The 21764-nt window shown below is 58.1% G+C and overlaps 1 protein-coding gene across 2 annotated transcripts in view; it reads left to right on the forward strand.

Moving 5' to 3' along the window:
• Positions 1 to 395: 395 nt before the first annotated feature.
• SH3BP4 (SH3 domain binding protein 4) overlaps positions 396 to 21764 on the forward strand; it is a 69853-nt gene continuing 48484 nt past the window's right edge. Inside the window, exons 1-2 of one of the 2 annotated variants that reach the window (XM_079132272.1) lie at positions 396 to 570; positions 18472 to 18646. The gene's annotated coding sequence lies outside the window, so the exon portion shown is untranslated. The remainder of the gene's footprint in view (positions 571 to 18471; positions 18647 to 21764) is intronic. The other variant, XM_079132270.1, reaches the window with a different exon arrangement.

The following is a 21764-nucleotide window of genomic DNA, read 5'->3' on the forward strand; positions in this document are numbered from 1 at the left end:
GGGGTGAAGGTGCGGGGTTGCGGGGGACAAGGAGCGCGGCCAGGTGGTTGCGATCAGAGTCACATTCAGATCCGCTCGCTACCGGGGACCAAGATACGGGTCAGCCACGACCCCGCCACCTTTGCAGGAGGGCGAACGCGAAGGCCGAGGAGCAGAAACAGGAACACAGCAGCCAGCGCAGCAGGCGCGGCGCGGACCCGGCAAGTCCGCCAGGGAGGCCGCGGCCCCGCCCACATCCCGCGCTCGCCCCGCCCCGAGCGCGCAGGCCCCGCCCCGAGCGCGCAGGCCCCGCCCCTCCTCGGCCACACCCCGTGTTCGCCCCACCCCCGCCGGGACCACCCCTCTCCCGCGTCCGCGCGCAGCTCCGCCCCGCCCGCAGCCCCGCCCCGCTCGGGCCACCCCTTCGCCCGCGGGGCGGGGACCGAGCGCTCCGGGCTCTCGCGGCGGTCCGGGCCCCTCGCCGCCTCTCCGCCGCCGCGGTGCTTCCCGGAGCCGCGCGCGCCCCCGGCCGGGTGAGCGGCTGGACGACCAGAGCGCCGCAGGAGCCCGCGGGGACGCCATGCGAGCCAGGTAGGCGCACGGCGGCGGGGCGCTTCGGGGCGGGGACCGGGGGGGCTGCGCGCCGGGTCGCCGGGGGCCTCGCTCCGCCGCGCGGGGCGTCTGGAAGAGATCGTACTGCCCCGCGGGCACCGACCGCTCCCCGCCGCCTGAGTTTGGGGCTCCTGGATTCCGGCGCGGGGCTGTTCCGGGGCGGCCTCGCTCGCCCTGCCGCTGCGGGGCGCAGGCGGGCGGGGCCCGGGACCCCCAGGCGCGCTCGCGTTCCCAGTGCAGCGGCGACCCCCTCCCGGGTGCTGGCGCCTGCAGGACGCGCGGCCCTGGGGCGGCCCCGCGGCGACCGGACGCGTGCTCTGGGCGCGAGTCCAGGGCACGCGCGGCTCGCGGGGGCCGAGGGGCGCCGGGAGGGTACGGAAAGGTCGGAGCGACCCCTTGTTCGACTCTGGGGAGGAGGGAAGAGCGCATGGTTCCGCTTAAACTTGGTGACGATGCACATTTCAACTTCTTCGGAGAGCCTTGTTGAGGATTGAATTGAAAACTCCGGTTTCTGGTTTGGCGGGCGGTGACCCAGCAACCGCGAGGTGACAGCGCTCGAGGCCGGCGGGCTAGACTGGCGTGGATAGAGGCGCGTTGTTCTCCAAGTGGTGTCTGCCGCGAAGCCCGCTCGGCTGCAGCTGGTGTCTGTTGGGGTTCCAGCCTTAAGTGCCGCGAATCCTGGCCCGGGGCAGGCCGAGCATCCCGGGGAGCTGCCGTGCAGACTGGGGCACAGGCCGTGCAGATCGGGGCACAAGCCAAGCAGATCCGTGGTTGGTCGGTCTGCTTGGCCCTTCTCAAGAGTGCGGCGGCTGGAGATGCGGCGCGGGAGGAGTAGCTCTGGTTGGGGAGCCCCAGGAAGCGTTGAGATTTGAAAAGGAGTACTGTGCCGGATTTTATTCGTTCATTCTTTCCAAGTGCAAGTAGATTGGTACCATGTGGTATGTCAGTCATGATAAAGTTCTGGTAACTTTTGTCCTTATTACAAAAGCGGTGTATTCTGGAGCAGAAAATATTGAAATGAACAGAACCATCCTGATCCCACAGCGCCTACCAGCCTTTAATATGTACATTCTTGGGGTCACAGCCTTGTCGATTTAACCAAGTTACAACAGAGGCCTTTCTTGTCTAAAGAAATTCGTTAAGCCCTCCCCTCCTTTCTAAATGTAAGTGTCTCCGAGCTCCAAAGATTGGATTTTTGGCCTAGCACTTCATGCTGGCTGTGAGTCTCCTTCCATTGGGCTGGGATTCTGTGTGAGACCCTAGGCCCAGATGGAAAGAAGGGTATACCTGGTGCCTCCTGGCCCTCCCTGTGGTGGTTTTGGTTCCTTGTCTTGTAAAAATGATGGTAATGATTCTCAATCTGCTTCTCAGGCCACCATAAAAATTAATGGGTGGTTTGCAGAGCGTTTTGACATACTTGGATGGACAGCAGCTGTACTTCAAGGTGCTGGGGAGCATTTTGCTGTTCTATATTGTCATCCAATAAAACACGCTGCCTCCCCCACCTGCACTTCCTGCCCAGGAAACAGACTCCAGGCATGTCCACTGGACCCTGGAGGACATTCCTGGTTCCCTGTTCAGCACAGGCCAAATCCCTCAAAAGTGGGGAGTTTGGAGGGAGCTGGGGCCCTTGACCTCCCTCCCCCACCACAGCCTCTGCACCTGGGTGGATTTCTTGTAGCGGGGGACACTGATATTAAGGGCCCCCGTGGCATGTTCCTGGTGGGCTTTGGCCGTGGAATGCTGCGAGGCTGCTGGTGGGAGAGGGAATGGCCAGTCCTGGGAGGAGCACCAGTGAGCGAACCACCTGGCTCCCCAGGGTTTGTTGAACAGCTCACTTGTTTACTGAATGAACAATGAGCGGCTGGAGCCGCCGCAGGGAAGCCTGAGCCGCTTCTGTGGGCTTTCATTTTCCCCCTCTGGTCCCGAGGTTCAGGCACCATGCTTTAATTTTAATGTCCTTAAAAACAGTCATGCTGTTTGTGCATTCCAAGTGCCAACAGCCCAAGCCCCCAGCCCCGAGCTGCGGGCGGAGGCTCCCGCCTGCCTTTGTCCTCACTTTCTCCCCCCAGGAAGCAGCGGGGAAGGTCCTCCTCCTAGGTCCTCCTGGATAGTTTCATTTTTCATTGTCACTCAACACTTTGATCTGGCCTGGGTGTATTCCAGTTCCCAGCTCACACAGGGGTTTGGAAGGACCCAGAAGGTGGGCTGGGTGTGTTGCTTTAAGGTGTCCCAGCAGGGCCCATTGTCTGTTAATTTTCCCATTGTGCTGTTCATTTTCGGGGGTGGGGAGGGAAGAAGGGGGTGCCTTCCTGGAATTTCTCTTTGCCTTTTAATCGGCAGCCTGGAATTATTTCCCTCTGGTCTGTTTGCATACATTTTCTTTAATGTTGGTTTCTAGTCGGATAATGTCTGCGGTGGTAAATTGGGTTTACTTCCTTGGGTTCTGGGAGGTCCCTGGGTTTGAATCCTCCAATCCCAGAGAGTTGGGAGCCCCTGGGCAGTCTCCTCCTCCTGGGGCACAGGCCAGGTCTTCCCTCAGCAAACGCTCCCCCAGACTAGGTTAGGAGCCACGGAGTTCTGCTTGCTGACCTCACCCCTGGCTTGGCACCCTCTGTGGCGCCCTCTTTGAGGTACTGAGTGGAAGCCACTGTTTGGCTAGCAGCCAGCGCTCTGGGTTTCCTGTCACATAGTGATTTTCAAATTCATCTGCCACCTGAGTTGGACTGTGTTGTGATTTTTCTTCTGAGAATTGCAGGCAAACCCCGGAGACATTTCCCAAGGCCCTGGAGACAGACACCAGGACTTCTTTTCCTGAGGTTGCAGCCGGAAACCAGGGATTGAGAAAGGTTACCCAACAGCCAGACTTCACAGGGACGCGCTGCTCCCTGAGCCCTCCCAGGCAGCCTGGGAGAGCCCAGCTGGGGCTCCTCAGCTTCTGGCACAATGGAAGCCCCACATTCAGCCACCACCCTTTGGTAGGGGTGACCGAAAACAATTAATCAAGCCCCAAGGCACCCAGAGAACAATTCAGCTGCTAATTCAGTGTCCTCCAGGAAGCCTCAGCCAGCCACTCAGTGGGCCCGAGGGCATCCGAGTGTTGTGCAACCCACACTGAGGTAGAGGGACCAGCTCTGCAGGGAAAGGGTGTTGGTAGTCAGCCTCACAGGGCAGGGAGTGCAGGGTGTGTTTCAGCAAGGAAGGGCCGAGATCCCAGCTGCCCTCCAGTCCTGTCTGCCAGATGGAGACACCTTAAGCTGTCAGTAAGCAGCTGGGGCTTCCAGGGAGCGGAGTGGTGCCCCGGTTCCCTAACTCAGGATCGGGGTGTTTTAAGGGTAGAGGCCAGTGTCACTCCTTGGGGACTCCCTGCTCTAGGCCCTGGGTGCGCTCTTCCCCGTTCTCACAGATACCTGGAGGGGTTTCGTTTTATAGGGAAGCTGGGAGAATTTGGGTGACCCTTGCAATTTGATAGTTCAGCGCCTGACTGAACCCAGATCTGCGTGGATCCAGAGCCCTCAGCCACACCTCCTGGGTGCTGAGATACGCAAATGTCCTCAGTCATGCCTGTGGGAGCATTAAGACGGGCATGGAAATGGCCAGGTGGCTCTTCCTGTACGCAGTTAGAGACCAGCTTCTGCTTGAAGGTGAGGCCATCTGTAATGTCCCCGGAACTCCTCAGCTTGTCTGCAGCACCGAGGGAATCGACGCGGAAGATCCTCCTTTGACGTTGGGAAGTTGGGTAACTCAGAATCTGCTAGGCAGCCCTCCTGTACCTTGAGGAGGCGCCCTGGGCAGACCTGGACAGACTGGTCACTAGGAGGAGATTATAGGAAGGCTTTCAAGTAGATGTAAGATAAGGGTTCCACCTCTTCGCAATCAAATAAATGACACACTAATGAGATTATCCTTATCTGCTCAATAGAGGCTTATCTCGGGAGCTCTGCTGATGCCTGTTAGCCAACTCTTCTGCACAGATTGAAAAGAATCCTTTCTTTGAAAGGGACTTATGTCTCCAACTTCTTCTTAAGTCTTCTCTCCCAGCCCACTCTTGGGAACGTGGGAGCCAACTAAAGCCTGCAGGCCTGAATCAAGCTTTTCTAGCTTCCAGTGAAGCGGTCCTGGAGCCAGGTGTGTGCCAGGAACCTGTTCTGGAAGAGACCGAGGGCCTGATGGCACACCTGCTGCTTTCTGGGGTGTAAACACTCCAGCCGAAGCTATTGCAAGCCAGGTGTGGGCTGGTGGCATCTCTAAATATTGAATACCCTGTGGGCCGTGGGGACCGGCCCCAGCTCAGCTCTCCACCAGCCCCCTCCTGTGCCCATGACACAGTGGTCCCCTTGTGCTTGGGCCAGGTCTGCTGAGGAGCTATAAAGGATGTGGGTGTCGCCAAGAACCTATCTGGCATGTTCCCCAGGTGACGCTCTTGAGTTCAGGATGAGAACCAGTGAGGAAGGGGTGAGGTTGTAGGTGAAGGCCGGAGAACAGCCAAGGTCAGAGCCCATGTTTGAGGCAAGGAGTCCAGACTTTGCCTTGAGCAGAAGTTCTGTGTGAGGAGGAGCTGGCTTCCTGGAGGTGCAGGCAGGGCCCTCCGCCCAGCTGCCTGATGCCTGCCTTACTGCAGTGCCCTTGTTTTGCTTGGTTTGCCTCTGCTGGTCCAGAAGAAGAGGGGTGGATGAAGCCTGGAGGAGGAGATCTCAGGGGAGGCTTCCTGGGGCCATCCGCTGGAGAAAGGGGCATTCCCGGCTCGAGGGCCATGGCTGAGAACTTCATAGGTCCTTGAGCTTAGTTGTACACATAAGTGGATTACTTTTTCTCTGTCATAATTAGCAGTAAAATTGTCTTAAAATACGAGTGCTTTCTTGGGAGGCGGTAAGCACAGGGCAGGGAAGTGCCCTTTGACCTCAGGGCCAGTCGTGGTCATCAAGATGGGCCCTAGAAGGGGCCAGCAAGATCCCTGGGTGCAGAATTTAGGGAGGCTCCAGGTCTCGGGGTTGTCGTGTGCAGGGCAGAGAAGGACCCTTGGAGAGAGGACTGGAGCCCCCAGTGGAGGAGCTCAGTGCGGGAGTCTTAGTGGGAAAAGTAGGATCTGGCGCCCACCATGAGGGTGGGCAGGAAGGCTTAGGGGGCGTCACAGTAGATGCAGCTGGGGGACCAGGTGCTTTGTCCCTGAAGCCCACCAGAAGCTAGGGATGAGAGCCCCATGCGAATAGGACAGTTCTGGGTAACGGGGGCCTAGGTTTGGCTTGTAAGAACTGTGTAATTGTGGTAGTGGGGAAGCTTCTAGAAGAAAGAAGGGAAGACACAATGCAGGTCACTCAGAAGATGTTAGTGGTAAAGGAAAGGGGACCATCACTCAAGGTGTGCAGATGGGACAGCAGGAGTGACCAGAGTCTGGGGGCTGACTTGGCATGGGAGGTGGGAGTGAGGGGCCCAAGGGAAGACCCGGCGCGCACCTATTGGTGCTGAGAGGGTCATCAGCCGGCTGGCCGAAAGAACGTCCCCAAAGACCTGTTAAGGTTGCACATCTGCAGCTCGTTTTCACCACCCTTGTCCTGGGGACTCAGTGCAGGGGACCCTTTTGCCTTCCAGGTCCCCCTGAGCCTCTCCCAGGCAGGCAGAGCTCCCTGACGCCCCAGTGCAGGAGCCGCCCCTCCTGCTGGGTTGTGGGTGGCAAAGGCTGCCTTTCACTTCTGAGATCCCCTGTGCACAGTAGGATCTCAGAGGCAGGACCCTGGGCTGGAGGAACTGGCAGAGCTGGAGTCCTGCCAAGAGAAAACAGGGTGGTGACTTCATCAGGCCGTGTAGTGACAACTCCAATATTCTCTTCATAGGCCTCTTGACATTTTAAAACTTACAGTATATGACCAGAGTAATTTCTGACTTTGAGAATTTTGGCTTATGAGCAGTAATCTTGCTTGTAAATGCCAGCAAGGGGCGTCTCCAGAGTTGCAAGCAGTCTAATTTTAAATTCAGGCAGGCAGGCTTATCCTGCCTTTGTTTACCCATTTTACACTTAATGCCCTTTGTAAAAGGATTTGAATTTCTAATAGCTTTCGGATACAAAGAGGTAAATGGAGTAGTCTAAAATGCATTTGCATTTAAGCACTTCAGAATCACCTGAGAATGGTAGCTTTGATAGACAGTGCCATTGAGCATTTGTATGTGTCCTGGGCATAAACGGAACATGCACTTCTAAGTGGAAATACTCGGAGCTGCTGTGGTACACATAAACAATCCACGTGGCGCGCTGGGCCGGGGCTGTGCCCCTGGCGGCGCAGAGGCTGGTGGGGGCACTGGTGACAGGCGCAGCTCTCTTCCTGCTCGGTTCTTGCCCACCTTATCTGCTCTCCTAGGTCCCTTCCCCAGAGTCCTGTTTTCTTTTTTCTTATGTTTTCAGAAATTTGTGTTCAAGGTGTTTCCAAGAAGAACGCTGTACTCCTGTGGGGTCCTGGCAGTTGCTGATGGTTCACCTTCACGATGTGGGGCAGCATTTGAACCTGGACCCCCTTGAGCCCACAGCGCGGCTGTGGCTACAGGTGGCAGAGGGAGACCGGTCACCAGCCCTGGCATCTCTGTGGTTCACCTAGTATGCACTGGCACTCAGGTTCCATTAAGCCTCCTGGTCTCATCAGGGACATGCTGTTTGGGGTTTTTTGTGGCTTCAGAGTCTCCCTGCATCGTTGGGCTTGGACCGCGTCTATAGGTGGCTCTTTGTGCTCAGTCAGCTTTGAGGGGCTGGCGTGCATGAGGGAGAGACCCCAGGAGAGCCTCCCAGAGGATTAGGAGCCTGGCCTCCATCCTTCTGTCCCGCTGGCTGGACAAGCGCCTCTTCCTCGGCCTCTCCAGGGGTCCTTTTCGGGGATGCTGCAGTGACAGAGTGCCAGGTCCCTCACCTGCCTGACTCTTGGCTTCTCGCTTTGACTCTGGGGCTGGGCTTTGGGCCTGCACAGTGGTGATCCTGGTGCTGACCTGCAGATGGGAGAGTCAGGTGGGATCACATGATGTCCCCACATTGTCCCCCATGGAATTGACTATGTCCATGTCCCCCTTTGGGCTCCCACTTATCAGCCGATAGCTCTTTGTGACCTGTGGCATGAGTCTTGTGTATGTCCCATAGTTCATTCCCGAGTATTGAGTAAACAGGTTTTATGGGCAGAATGGTGCCCTGGTCAGTGGGCAGCCTGACTAGAGAGGTCTCAGCATTAGACCTGAACAGCGTTGGGTTTGACATTAGGTGTCCAGTCTGACCTTTAATGGTGACCTTTAATGGTTACTTGGTTACTCAAGTTCCTTGGGGAGACCTGTGAGCGACAGAGCCAGCAGGTGGCTCTCCAGCCCCCAGACCTGGGGCGAGGGTGCTTTGGAGGCAGCAGTGGAAGGACCAGCAGGTCGCTGGGGGCCTCTGAGCCCCGGGAAGAGTCCTTCCTGCCTGGGCATCTGGGGGAGAGCGGGGGACGTGCCTGTGTCCAGTGGGAGTTTGGGGAATAGTTTCTTTTAATTTTTTTTTTCTTTAAAAAAACCCTTTTCGCTTTAGGCTTTTTTCCCTCAAATACTTACACGTTCCTTTTGGAAACATTGGGAACTCTTTTGGAGAAGTTCGCAGGGATGGAAGTCTGCCGCCCAGACAGCAGCGCGGTGGGTGACGTGCCTTCGTTCTCACGTGTGAGCACAGACCCCGCAGACAGGTGGCTGGTGCCGCAGGGACCGACGCAGCCTTCCTGGCGCACAGTGCTTCCCGAGCAAGTGTGGTACTTGTGGAATGAGTCCTGTGCCTTTAAAAACGGCTTTCATCTAAAATGGTTGATGTTTTGGATTAACACGTGGATTTGCACCTTCACGCCCAGCGTCAGAGTGTGTGGGTGTTTCCTCTGCTGGGCACATCCTTGTGAACAGGGCCCCCAGGTTTGTGAGATCAGCGTGGTTGGGGTCCCCCGGCCCGTGCGGAACTTGCCCTGTGTAGTGGGTGGTGGATGGGGACTGTGCAGAGGAGCCCAGAGGCAGGGTGGGTTCCTCATTGGCGTAAACCTGGCCGCCCCAGGAACAGCCCACCCTGCGGGACCCTCTTGGGGGGCTTGTGTCTCTGGATCCAAGGGGCTCTGTGCTGCAGCTGGTTCTGCTGGAGCTCTGCAGGGCCACTCGCTCAGCAAGGGGAGGGTGAGAGTCCCGGCTGTCCATCTGAAGAGCCTGGCCAGAGCCTCTGCAGGGTCTTGCTGGGGGTCAGCAGGGCTTGGAGGGCATGGGGCTTGATTGGCTTGGACACGGCGGGCTGCAGTCCGTCGGCACTGGGGATGGCAGAGGCTTGGTTTCAGACTCGGGGTTCATTAGGAGGAGAGGTTCTTACTGCTTTCTGCTGATGGCGGGCCGTGATTTTGAATTCTGTCTCTGGTCTGGTGTCACAGGCCTTTCTGACAAGAGAGGAAAACTAATTTATGGGTGGAATATTTTTTGGCCTATCTGCTGAGCGTGGCTTTGGCACCCACTGTGTCCATGAGTCATGCACCTATTGGTGACATGAGGCAGCACTTTGGGGCCTCATGAAACCCCAGCAAGGGTAAGGGAGTGCCTGGCATTTCCTTTACCCAGTGGGGCTCATTAATATTGTGGGCTCTGATCCCGGCTGCACCTCACCGGGCTGGGAGGGCTGAGGCCCGGGGCCGACCCCTCGTAACTGGCTGGGGTGCAGTCCTGGCTCTCTGCCCCTTCTTTTAGCTCATGTCTAACTTGAACTCTTTCATTGCTTGGCTCTGGACAGAGTGGTTGGGGACCACCAGACAGCCTCTGCCTTACGGGCACTGGCCACAGCTCGGGAGGGCCTCCGGTACCCAAGGAGGGAAAGATGGAGTTCACAGGGCGGTCCTGGGGTCAGGGCAGGCTCCCCGGAGAACCCCGCTCAGTAAAGGGACGAGAGGCTAAGGAGTGTGAAGCGGGGAGGGTCGCGGGGTGTTGGGAAGGGTGGCTTGGTGAGTCCAAGAAGCCAGAAAACAAACAGTGGTGACAGCTTTCCGAGAGCACCTGGGAGGGACGCCAGAGGCAGGTGGCTGGATCAGACGGGCCCTCTGAGCCTTGATCAGCTTTGAGCTTTTATCTGAGGACACCAGGAAGACTTGATTAGATGTGTGAGCATGACCTGAGCGGCCAGGGGGTGATCTGTCCAGGGAGGCGATTTGCCTGGGAGTGAACTGCCCAGGGGGTGACCCGGCCAGGGGGTGACCCAGCAGACCACTTGTCTCCCCAGGTCCCTTCCTCATAGCCTGGCACCCCCTGCAGCCGAGTTGGCCCTTCCCAGGGCTCCTGTGGTGAGTGACCCACACATGGAACTTGTCCCCCTGGGCCTGTCATGAGATTTCATCAGGTCATCCCAGTTAAATGTCCTCTCTGCACAGTCCTTCAGAGTTCCATTTGTTACCCAAAGCGACACTCGGGAAACGACAAACCTGCAGTCGGATGTTTACAGGAGTCACGGTATTTATATTTTATATCCCGGGCAGAAGGCGGCTTTGGTGACGAATGGGTGGCCTTCTAGCCAAAACCACGCTGGAGAGGCCTGGCTGTCCCCATGGCGGCCTGTGGTCCTGGCGTGACTCGCCTGGGCCCGTGTGAAGTGCCGAGGAGCTGGGGCTTACTGGCCACGAAGAGATTCTGCGTTTAACCCACATTCACCCGGCTAATCCCATCCCTCGTGGGAAGACCTCACAGCCTCCGCTCCGGAGGAAAGGCAGCCATCCTGAGCATGCCCAGCGCAAAGCCATCCAATTTTCCGGGGAAGGAAGAGGTGGCCAGAGCTGGAAAGTGGTGTCATAAACATTGATTTTTGTTTTTGTTTTGTCATTAGTGAAATTTTCTGTAAATTGGCTGCTTGCTAAGTTGGGAGTCTGGTTGTTGTCCTGGAAGAAGAGTTATTTTGCTGAGCAGGAAAGTGGAGAGAGCAACTGTGCCTCGGGGTGAACGCTCCGCAGGGCGTCCGGGCAGCAGGTGAGCAGCCCTCGGAACGTGTTGCTGGGGTGCCGCCCGCCGTGCGTGACTGTCAACGTGGGCTTGTTGTGGGCCTCCTGTGCCTTCGGGCCGTGCTGCCCATGTCCAGCCCCTGCAGCTCTCAGACAGGGCAAGAGTGGACGGAAGAGCAGTTGCTGTGGGCATGCAAGCTGGGCATGGAGAGGGTCCCCTTGGTCCTCTGCCCACCCGCCCCTCCCTCTGTCTCGCAGGAAACGGAGCAAACCGCGACGTTTGGAGTGATCGGCAGGGAGGATGGGGGATGCAGTAGCTAGGAAGGGCTGCAGGCAGTCACTGTGCCAGGGTCTTAGAGCCTGCAGAACGTGGTGGTGGTCACTGTCGCTGAAGCAGAGCTGAAGCCCAGAGGACGGTGAGGGTGCCCGGGGGCCCAGCAGGAGTCCAAAGGGTTGTCATGTGTGGCACGCAGGCCCAGGTGGTAACCGAGGGGGCTGAGGAGAGAGGCACTGGTGTCCGAGTTGTTTCTTGTGACTCTGGCTGTGCATCTGGATGCGTGAGCCCTGGACGCCATTCGGACCCTCTCAGTGCTCTTGAATTACAAGAGTCCTTGGAGACTTTAGAAGTAAGTCCTTTTCATTGATGGCAGATGGCCCTGGTGCCAGGCAGAGGACGTCAAAGCTCCGCTTCATTAAGCTGACCCTGGACTTGGTGGTAGAGGCGTCTCTGTGCCATCCCTGGCTCCCGGGCAGCACGCGCCTCTCAGCTCCTGGCGGCAGTAGCAGTGGGCCCTCTGTGCCTGTGACAGGCCACCCATCTTCAGCATTTTGTCTGGAAACGCCTGGCTTTTACCACGTGCAGGTGGTGGGGGCTGCCACCATCCCGTGGCAGAGGATCGAGGGGTGTCTGGGCTGGGAAGTGGGGGGGCCGGGTTCAGCCCCACACTGGGCGCCTTGTCTCTAGATTTCATGGTGAAGGAGGAGCCACCAAGCCACGTCGTGGTGGATGAAGCCGGGACTGCCCACCCACCGGGGCGCGCTTGCTCCCAGGTTTGGTAGCTCGCCCTCCTGCAGAAGCGGTTTGCCCTGCCCACCCTCTTCTGAGTGCGGGTTCGATTCCTTGTGCACCTCGGTGCTTCTAACACGCCAGCCCGGCACTTGGCCGGACGGTCAAGGCAGAGCTTCCCCACCCTGCGTGGCAGGTGTTTTAGAGGTCACTGCAGCCAGGGCACCTGCCCTGGGACATCTGCATGGTGCTCCGTGACCAGAGCTTCCCAGCCTGGGCCAGTTCCCTTACTCAGGGGAGGGCGGCTGTCTGCTGGGCCACTTGGCTCCCCATGGGTTCACAGCCGATTGAGCAAAGGGGTGGAACCGTGGGCTGTGATCCTCCAGGCTGTGATCCTCCAGGCTGTGGAGTCAGCCCTGTGATTAACGGTGATGACTGATGTATGTTCTAGACGTTTCCTCTCTAGACCTTGGAACTCCGGGGATACTTGGCGGGTCTTGAGAACCGTGAGGCGGGAGGGTCGTGGGTTGATGGTGCTGCAGAGGTGTTCTCCTGGAGGCACCTCCTCCCTGGGAGCTTCTGCTCCTTGTCCTTGTGCCCTCTTCAACTGTCCCTCCTCCCTGGTTCACTTCTAGGACTCTCGCGCTGGGGCCAGGTGGGGTCCTGCCCTGCTTTGGGGTTTTGTGCGTGTGGGCCCCCTGTGGCTGATGGTTCTTGTGTTCTCGGGGCGGGGAGAGGTGCCCTGGCTGGGGTAACGCCTTGAGCTGGGCTTCACCTTGCCTGCCCTGCGTCCTGTCAGCTGTCCCGCGAGGCTGCTGTGAGCCAGCACTGTTTTCCTCTCTTTGGGTTCTTTCCACATGATGTTTGCATATTTTTGTCACTTCACAGTTTTGTCCGTGTAAAAATTCTGTGCATGTGTTTAATGTTTTCAGTCCTGAATTTTACTTTTTTCAGTACCCCTTTAATTGTCCCTGTCCTCAATCAGTTTGATTTAGTTTCATTTCACGTGGACCGGATCTACCAAATAGGTCCAGCCTGGAAAAGAGGGCTCTGACCCCGAGCCGTTGGCTGGTTTGCTTCTATTTATTTATTTACCTTTGCTGCTGAGGATCCAACGCAGGGGAGCTCTGCTGCTGAGCCACACTCCCGCAGTCCTTTTTTATTTCGTGATAGGGTCTCTCTGAGTAGCTGAGGCTGGACTCAACTTGCAACCCTCCTGCGTTAGCCTCCGGAGCCGCTGGGATCACAGGTGTGCACCGTGGTGCCCGGCTCGTCATTGGCTTTATTTAGGAGGACATGCAAGCTCTCTTCCCCGTGACCTCGAGGGGAGCCTTCCTTGAAAAGTTTCCATTTTCTGTTATTGAACATGCTGTCTTGAGAGGTTTTTGCTCAGGATGTCTGATTTGCAGTATTGTGTGGCTGGTTTTGATTTTGTGCATTCAGCCTTGGTCTGTGGACAGCCCTGGGGCGAGAGCCAGCCTCCACCCCCGTGCCTAGAGCACCCCGAGAGCCCTGCCTTTCTGAGCTTGGATTGTTGCTGTCACCACGGGCTCTGGGGCTCAGCAGTCCTGCCGTGACCCCGAGTGTGTGCAGCACCTGAGTCGCGTGGCTTGGAGGCCCCTTTTCTTCACTCACTGGTTCATTGATTCACCTGGCTCGTGTGCAGAGTGCCTGAGTGTGCTGCACAGCCATCTCGGCCTTTGACCTTTGCCCACCACTGGAAACCTGAATCTCTGGGCTGCAGACTTCGGGAGCTTCCTAGTGTCACAGATAAGCCACCTCCTTGGGTGGTGCACAGGTTCTGGCAAGCTAGCCTGACGCATTCTATTTCTAGCCTGCACGCTCGCGCAGCCGCGGGCTGGTCTCTGGGAGCCACCTGAATCCTCTCCATGAACCTCGTGTGTGACCCTGGGCCTTCCTGCCCCTCAGCTTCCCGGCTTACTGTCACTCACACGTACCTGGTCCCACCAGCAGCTCCCTTGTTTCCCAGGTCCCACTGACGTGGTCAGAACACACAGCACTCGCTGGCATTGTTGGCCCTGGCGGCTCCTTCCTTCGCTCTTGAATTTAAGGAGGGCCCAGCCCTTCTGTAAACCTTGGCTGAGCCCAGTCTGTGTCTCAGAATCACCTGGGAGGTTGAAAATATAGCTCAGGCCCCTTTCCAGGGATTCGTGGGCTGGCTGGGGCGCGTCTTTTGCATTTTGAGAGTGTCTTTGGAGGATGCTTGGGCCTCCTCCCACCCCACCTTGTGATATGTCTTGAGCGTATCATTTCTGGGATGATGGTTTCTTAGAACTTTAGTGCACATAAATCCTTTTAGCCAAGGAATGACAAATGCCTTCGTAACATTCCAGATACCACAGGCATGCAGAAAGTGAGGGATGAGCGGCCTCTGCCCTGCTCATCCTGACAGTCAGCATGTCCTGTGGCTTGGGCTCCCTGTCTGTGGGACCCATTTGTGTCTTATTAGCTCTGGGGACTGGGCTCACTTTTGCCCCCTGGAGTGACAGCTTGAAGCTGCTTTTGAGTGGCACGCACATCTCCTCAGGAGCCATGGGAAGAGAACAGGATGGGCTCGCTACGTGGCTTCTGCTTTATTATCAGCCTTTAATTCTTAATTTAGGCAAAAGACAGTGTGTTCTGCTTGTCACCACATTGAGGTGTGCAGTTCAGTAGCTAGAACAACGCTGGAGCTGTGTGGCCCTCTCCGGCCCCCTTTGGCCCCCTTCTGCAGGGACCTCATTGAAGTGGAATCATCTAACGTCCTGTGTGACTGGCTTCCTCACCGAGCCTTGTGTCCTCCAGGGTCACCTGTGTGGTGGCATATGTACCATCTGTGGCTGGTGGTGTTCACGGTGTATTTGTTGACCCATTCATTGTCCCTGGACGCATGGTTCTCTCTTGACTGGGTGGATGCTGCTGTGAACCTGGGTGTGCAGAAATACCCTGGAGGCCCCTCTCTCCATCCCCCTGGGCCTGTGCCCAGAGGTGGATTGCAGATCATGTGCACATCTGTTCCCAGTTTTCCTAGGAGCTTCCAAAGCGTTTTCCAGGGCAGCCCATCATCTCCCATCCCTCCAGTGCACGAGGGCCCGTTTCTCACGCCCTTGCTGCCGTTGGCTATTTATTATGTCTTTATTTTTTATAACAGCCTGCTAATGGGTGTGAGCCGTCCCATTGTGATCTTGAGTTCCTCTGAGATGACGTTGTTCAGCACGTTCTTTGGCCTCCTTTAAAACAGATTTTCGGTGAAGTTTTTTGGGGAGTAGGCCTTTTTCTTTACAGGTACAAGAAAGACTGGCAGAAAAATGAAAACTTAGGTGAATTGTTTCAGATTTTTTCTCCCAGCGCATGTTTTCCCCCAGTGCCTGAGAGCACCGGGGGAGCAGACTTCTGTGCCAGCACATCAGGGGGGCCCTCGTGCAGAGGCGGACACTGGCCTCACCCAGCACTGCTCCTGAGGCCTCCTGCAGCCTCGCAGGTGCTGGAAGGTTGACGTAGCGCATATTAACGGAAAGCCTTCGTGTGCAGCCTGCAGTCTGAGAACACAAGTCTGGTGACCCTGAAGGGTGGCCAGGTGGCCACAGAAGATTCAGGAGGAACAGCCAGTGAAGGGGTCTCACCACACAATTACCTTACTGTGAGATGAATCATGTGGACGCTGTCCTTTAAGCTGGGGTCCTCTGTGCTCAGGTTTGCAACCTTTTGGCCACTGACTGGACACAGGGACAGCATTCACAGGCAGTGCTGAAGTCATCTGCAGGCCACCGGCCATGCGGCCATCCTGAGCAGGAGGTGGATGCCATTGGGGGAACAGTGTTCAGTGCCCCTTGGGGGCCCCACAGTGGCCCTCAGGAGAGCCCCCCAGGTGTGCACCCTGCTGTAACACACATTGGGAACGCGGTGGCCTCCCTCATTGGATCACAGCCTCACTTTGAGAAATGGCTGCAGCGCTCTGCCTTGAAGTCAGGTGCAGAGGAGGGGCTGACCACCTGGCAGGGTAGCGGCACCAGACCTGGATGGACAGGACTCTCGCCCTCCTGGTCAGATGGGACTGGTCCACTGGCCCGGCTGAGCTGTGGCTCCCAGAAGCCCGGCTCTCTTTTGAAGCCTGGGCTGGGGCTGTGAGCCACACTGCCCGGTCAGTGTTCATCAGTCCCCGTGCTCTTGTGGGTCAGCTGGGGCTTCAGCTCAGCAGCTCCTCTGTGACGCTGGGGACGGGGCCGTGTCGAGGGTCATGAAGGCCACTTCCCTGACGCCTTTTTGCACCTGGTGTGTGGACATGCAGCCCTGGGCTCTGTGTCCACCTCTAGCATGCTGGGCCCGCTCAGAAGCCCAGGGAGGCTGTGGAACGTGTGGCCCTTAGATTCACCTTGGGATGGGCTGGCGAGGCCCTTACAGCCCTGCGTTTTCAGGGATAGCTCTGTGCTGCCCGTGCCCAGGGCTTCTTAGCACAAAGCTGGGGAGTCCTTGCTGGCCCAGCCCCTCCTCCCTGGCTGTTCCCTGGCGGACTCTGGGAGGAGGGCAGGAATCTAAGCTGGTCCCGGTGTTTGCGCCGGGTGTTGCTGTTGGATTTCAACCGCAGCCGGCCCTGCCCATCCCTGACGGGTGGCGATTTGTAACGGGGATCATAATAACACACCCCAATTAGAGGCCCCGCGGAGTGCTCCTGGCACACGCAGCTGCCCTGGCTTTGGAGCCCGCCCAGCACGGCCCTGCAAGCAGCTGCCCTTTGTGGGGCTCCCGGGCTAGGACAGGGGACTTTTGGAGTGCGACAAGGGCTTCTGCAACCTTTCCGTGCAGGGGCCCCACCTGCCTGGTGGACCAGCTTGCTGTGGGGATCTCCTGGAGGCTGGTGTTCCGCCGCGGTGACTTTCCTGCCCGAGACATGGGGCGACCTCAGCAGCAGCGCCAGCCCCGAGCAGCACGTGGGAAGCCGGTGTTCCACCTGGCACTGCTGCCCTGCTGTCTCTGCAGGTGGGCATGCCAGTCTCAGGAGGTCCAGGGCCCTGTGCCGAGGTCACAGCAGTGGGACTCAAGCCCGGAAACCTGGCCGCACCTGAGTGTGCTGTCCCTTACCTCCCAGTGCCGCGGCCCCATTGCTCATCCTGGGACCCGTGTAGTCTGGAATTTGACCCGGGAGGCGGGCAGTGTGGCTGCCTTCAACCCTTGTTTGGAGAAGCTGAGGTAGCAAGTCGGTCACTGGAGCTGTGAGGGACAGTCTTGTACAGAGTCGTTGGTCCTCGCTCCATCTTGACTCCCCTTCCCAGCACTTCCCTGCCCGACTGCTTGAAAGAACTCATGTGACTTTGCTGCCTGGTCCGGTTTCCAGGACCCAACAGAAACGGGTCCCCACACGCCAGGCTGTGACTCCAGATGGCGGGCCTTGCCCGAACTGTGTGCCTGGGGTGCTGTGTGTGTGGCTGTGCCTTCCAGGGTCGGGTCCTGGCTTTCATTCAGCAGCCCCTATGAGGGACACCGCAGACTTGGGAACCTCTCTCCAGTAACCTGTTCATCTGAACAGTGATCGCTTCAGGGGCCCAGAGTCACCCTGGTGCCACCACCTCGCCGGGATCATGTACAGGGCCAGCTGGGCAGTGCAGGTGGTGTCTGGGCCCTTGTAAAAAATGCTTCGTTATGAATGCAGACTGAAGTGTCACCTTTATCCAGCCACTCACGTTTGAGGTGGCTCACCGTCCACTGCCAGTTCTGCATAGTGGACTTCAGTGCGGGGGCGGGCGGGACAGGTGTGCAGGAGGCTGCACGATCTCCCACGTTCTCCACAGGGCTGCCTGTGGCCGAGCCGGGCACTGTCCTTGGCCTTGTGCTTCTTGACTCATGAACACAGGAGCTTGTGTTTTCACCCTGTGGCTGGCAGTGGGCACAGGAGGCTCTGAGCAGAGAGGGAGCAGGTGGCCTGGGGAAGGCTGGATGGTGACCACGGTCAACACCGCCAAGCCACACGAGAACAGCACCCGCTTCCTCCCAACACCACGAGCCCTGTCGGATGGCGAGGAGAGCTCAGATGGCTCTCAGATGAGGGACAGCTTCAAGCACCTGACCGGACCCCACCAGGCTGTCACGGTCATCGACACAGGGATGTCTGGGGCAGTGGCCCAGCCAAGAGGGGCCTAAAGGGACGTGACAGTGGAATGTGTGTGGTAGCCTGGGTGGGATCCTGGAACAGAAGAGGCTGGGAGGGGAAGGCCCGTCTGCAGGACCTTGGCCGCCAGCCCGTCCTCTGGAGCAGGCCTCTGCCCGTCTTCCCGTCGGCTTTCTTTGTTCTCGTGGCCCAGTCTTTAGAGGTGAGCGGCTCTCCCGCGGCGGCCAGGGAGCTTCTGAGCTCTGATGTGATTATCTTTTCAGAGTGAACCTGAGGCGGGGAGAGAAGCGGCGGCCACAATGCCTGCCTCACTCAGCTGCTCCGAGACCCAGAGCCCTGGCGCAGGCCTTAGAGCCAGTTATCAGGTGTGGCGGACCCTGCCTGGGGCCGCGTCAAGCTGTTAGCAGATCAGGGTGGACGGCTGGTAAAACTCCAGGGTGACTGACGGCTGCCTTGAGGCACCTGCTCCACGAGGTGCCCTGGTGCTTGTGCGGTGAGCACAGGTGGTACGGGAGGTGGGTGAGCCTGTGCAGTGCTCGTGTGCGTGGGACTTGGCACTTGAGTGCTTGACCTTAAGCCATCACCCACTGCACCCCCTCCTTGCTCAGGTGCATAGGAATCACCTAGAGATCCCACCACCAGGCTGATGCCAGTGCAGTGGGCCTGGGGTGGTGCATGTGTCACCAGCTCCCTGGGGACTGGATGGGACAGCTGCAGGCACTTACATGGCACTGGCTGGGGACCTGACGTGGGCCTTGGTGCCCTGAGGGCACTCACTGTCCTATCCACAGCAGCCTTTTGAGATGAGCCCCATTTTGCCTTTCCAGAGCTGAAGAAGAGGAGCTGGCGGGCAGCTCTGTGGCTTGTGCAGGCTCTGCAGGATGGGGACCTGGGCTCCCGCCCCAGCCAGCCAGAGCCTGCTCTGCCCGCTGCTCCTATGGCCACGGGTGGGACAGGAGGTAGTTCCGGCTGCCTGTTCACCTGAACCTTCCCCTGTGCTGGGTGAGTAGGGATGGCCCATTTGGACCACACAGGGGGTTGGCCAGCTGGCCTGCTTCCCTGAGGACGCTGGGCAGTGACCAGCAGGTGGGCGTTTTAGAGGCCTTCTTCAGAGCCATACGTGCACATTCTGGAGCCTCCTGGTGAGCTCAGAACCACAGGAGCTGTGAAAAGGAAAACCACACAATTGGGACCCTGGTCAGCTGGGAGGGCAGCAGGCCAGTGCCAGGGAGGCCCTCAGGAACACATGGAAGAGCTGCGTTGGAGGGACGCGTCCTTTCCTCGCTCCTCAGCGCTTGTACCGACAGGCCTGGGGGTTGTGGAGGCCTCCTCCAGAGAGGTGCAGGGTGCTGGGCTTCCAGAGCATCTTGACCCCTGCATCCCTCCTCCCTGAACCAGGGCCAGTCAGCTGTTCCTGGTGTCCCTGGGCTTCGCTACTCCTTTGGCTGCCTGTGGTGGCCCCCCTTACTTGGGATATGTTCGTCCCGTCACTTCTCGCCGTCTGGAGAAAGGCTTCTCCTTGGCTTCGCAGGTCTCTGCTGCTGGGTGGGGGGACAGGTAAAAATGTAAGGCCCAGGGGCTGCTCTCCCTGCAGGGCCAGCCTCCGTCCTTGTGCCCACACGGCCGGCCCGGAGCTGGCAGTCCGTCCACATTGTGCTCCCTGGCCGGGGTTCACCCCCCAGCAGGCTCCTTCCTCCTCCAGCCTCACATCCCTGCCTAAGCTGCTCCCAGAGTCCTTTTGTTGCCGTGCAGCATTGGCGTGGTGGATGGATCCAAGCGGGGCCAAACAGGATGTGGTTGTGGGCGACTCCCAGCTCCAGCAACCCATTGTTGTTTCAGTCGCCTCGAGAGGCCCAGGCCCACCCCCAGCAGTGGGTGCTGTGGGTCCTGGAGGGAGCCCAGGCCCAGCGGAGAGAGGTGGGCTCTGTGGCCTTCGTGACCTGAGTGTTGGACTGGAGAACAAGAGCTGGGCAAGCGGGTGTGCTGACCACCGGAGCTCAGTCCCGACCCCAAGCAGCGCTGTGTCCAGGTAGAGCTGGACCCTCTTGGATGTTTTGACGGAGGAAGAGGAGGACTTCTGGGTGGTGGCTGTGCTTTGGGGTTGGAGCTGGCCCTTTCTTTGCTGGGCAAGGTGAACAGGAGGCAGGGATGCTGCCCAGAAGTTGGGCAAGTTTTCTGAGCCCCGCTGGGTGCAGAGCCCCTGTCCTCACCCAGGTGTGAGGGGCCAAGCCACGTGGTTCCTAAATGTTGGAGACACAGATACTCTTTTAAGACACTTGGGATGGTCAGGGAATCCTGGAAACGAGGAATGCTTGCAGCAATTTGTGGCCACTACCCAGGCCAAGAAGTGGCACTTCAGCCTTGCTCTGGCCTGGCTCTCTCAGGTCCCGCCCCTCCCCAGGCCCTGCCCTTCCCCAGGCCCCGCCCCTCTACAGACCCCGCCCCTCCCCTCCCCCACATGTTGTCTAAGGGAGCACCTGTCCTGGCCCTTCTGAGGCCTCCCCCTGCTCGATTCTGTTCTTCTGGGTTCTGTCCCAAGCCCTGTCGCACTGCCCTCCTGTTCTTTCAGTCTGCCGCTCTTCCCCTCCTTTGGGTCTGGGCTGACCTAGCATTCTGCCTCTGACAGAATTCCTCACAGAGGTGATGTCCCTTCCTTGATTAGGTTACTTGAGATGATAGCTTCTTGCTTGGTGACACTGTGGCTTTGGGGACACAGGGACTCAGGTGGCAAGGGCTGAAGGTGGCCTGGACCAGCAACAGCCAGGAGCCCAGGCTGAGGTCCCATACCCACAAGGCACTGTGGCCTGGATGAGCCAGGAGCAGACCCCTCCCCGTCAGCCTTGAGAGACCAGAGAAGAAGGTGTCTGCATTCAGCTCGGCCACACCCTGATTCCTGAGCTAGGGGAGCTGAGGTATGATAAGTACCTGTCCCGTGGCCATTTCTGCAGCCCTGGGTACCTAAGGCCTTATCTTGCAGGAGCTCCTTTTGGCTCGAGGCCATACCTTGTGCTTGAGGCTCTTCTGTGCTGATGTGCGGCTGCAGCTCAGCCTCACTGGCTGGTTTCCCATCACAGGAAGTTGTGAGTGCCCTTGAAGCCTACCTGAAAGGGACCCAGCCTGCAGTTGAGCATGACACTGGCAGTGGGAATCGGCTCCCAGTCCAGGGACTCTTCCCGCAAGCGGGCCTCGGCATTCCTTGCCTGTGTGAATTCCTTGCCTGGTGGGGCCAGCAAGACGGTGTCTGCTTTATTTCAGGTTCTCCTGCTGCTTAGTGAATGCTCATGGGCTCCCCTGTTCTCTTCCTGTAGGAAGAGTCTTTTCATGGCTTGTGCCCATTTTTCTTTGCATTGTGGGAGCTCTTTGAACTTCTGGGAAGATCAGCTTTTCTTATTCTTAAGTGTTGCAAATACTTCCTCTCTGCCCCTGGCCTCCCGTCTCTTTAAAGTGCGTTGAGGCAGTCTGAGTCCCCTCCCAAGAGTGACATGCAGACTTGTTCCAAGGCTTCCCGTGGTGGGCTGGGTGGGCCGTCAGGGTCACTGTGCAGGAGGGCTCCAGCCGTCCTTCTGAGTTGGTGCAGCCCGTGTCCCGTCTGTGGTTGCCCTTGCCTGGGAGGCTTTCCCCTCCCAGTGGCTCGTCGCAGTCCTGGTCACCCTGGAGAGCATCACCATGAGTCAGCCTGGGACTGGGCGGGACCCCTCGCAGCCGGCGTGGGAGGTCTGCGTTCGACTCTCCCTGGACTCTCCCGAGGTGGGGGCTCCACTGGAAGGAATGTGGGCGTGGGTGAGTCTGGGGAGCATTTGCCCATCAAGTTCAGCTCACATGCATTCCTGGAGGAAGTTAAAATTAGAAAAAGCTGCTCCGTTTCCTGCCATTCAGTCACAGTCCCTGGTGTTTGTCTGCACAAGGGTTCTTTGGGTTTCTGGCAGAATGTGGAGTGAAGTCATGATTTTCAGGATGGAGGTGAGCAGTTTCCATGGTGATCTTTGTTGTGGGTGTTGCTGCTTTGTTTCTGAGTCCTTGCAGAATGATACGGGAGTGGAACGTGTTATTGAACAACTCTTTTTGATAGTTAGCAAGATGATTTTCATTTTGTTAATTTTTAGAAAACAGCTCTTTAGTG

Source organism: Sciurus vulgaris (assembly GCF_902686455.1).
Source record: "Sciurus vulgaris genome assembly, chromosome: 3".
NCBI classification, from domain to species: Eukaryota; Metazoa; Chordata; class Mammalia; order Rodentia; family Sciuridae; genus Sciurus; species Sciurus vulgaris.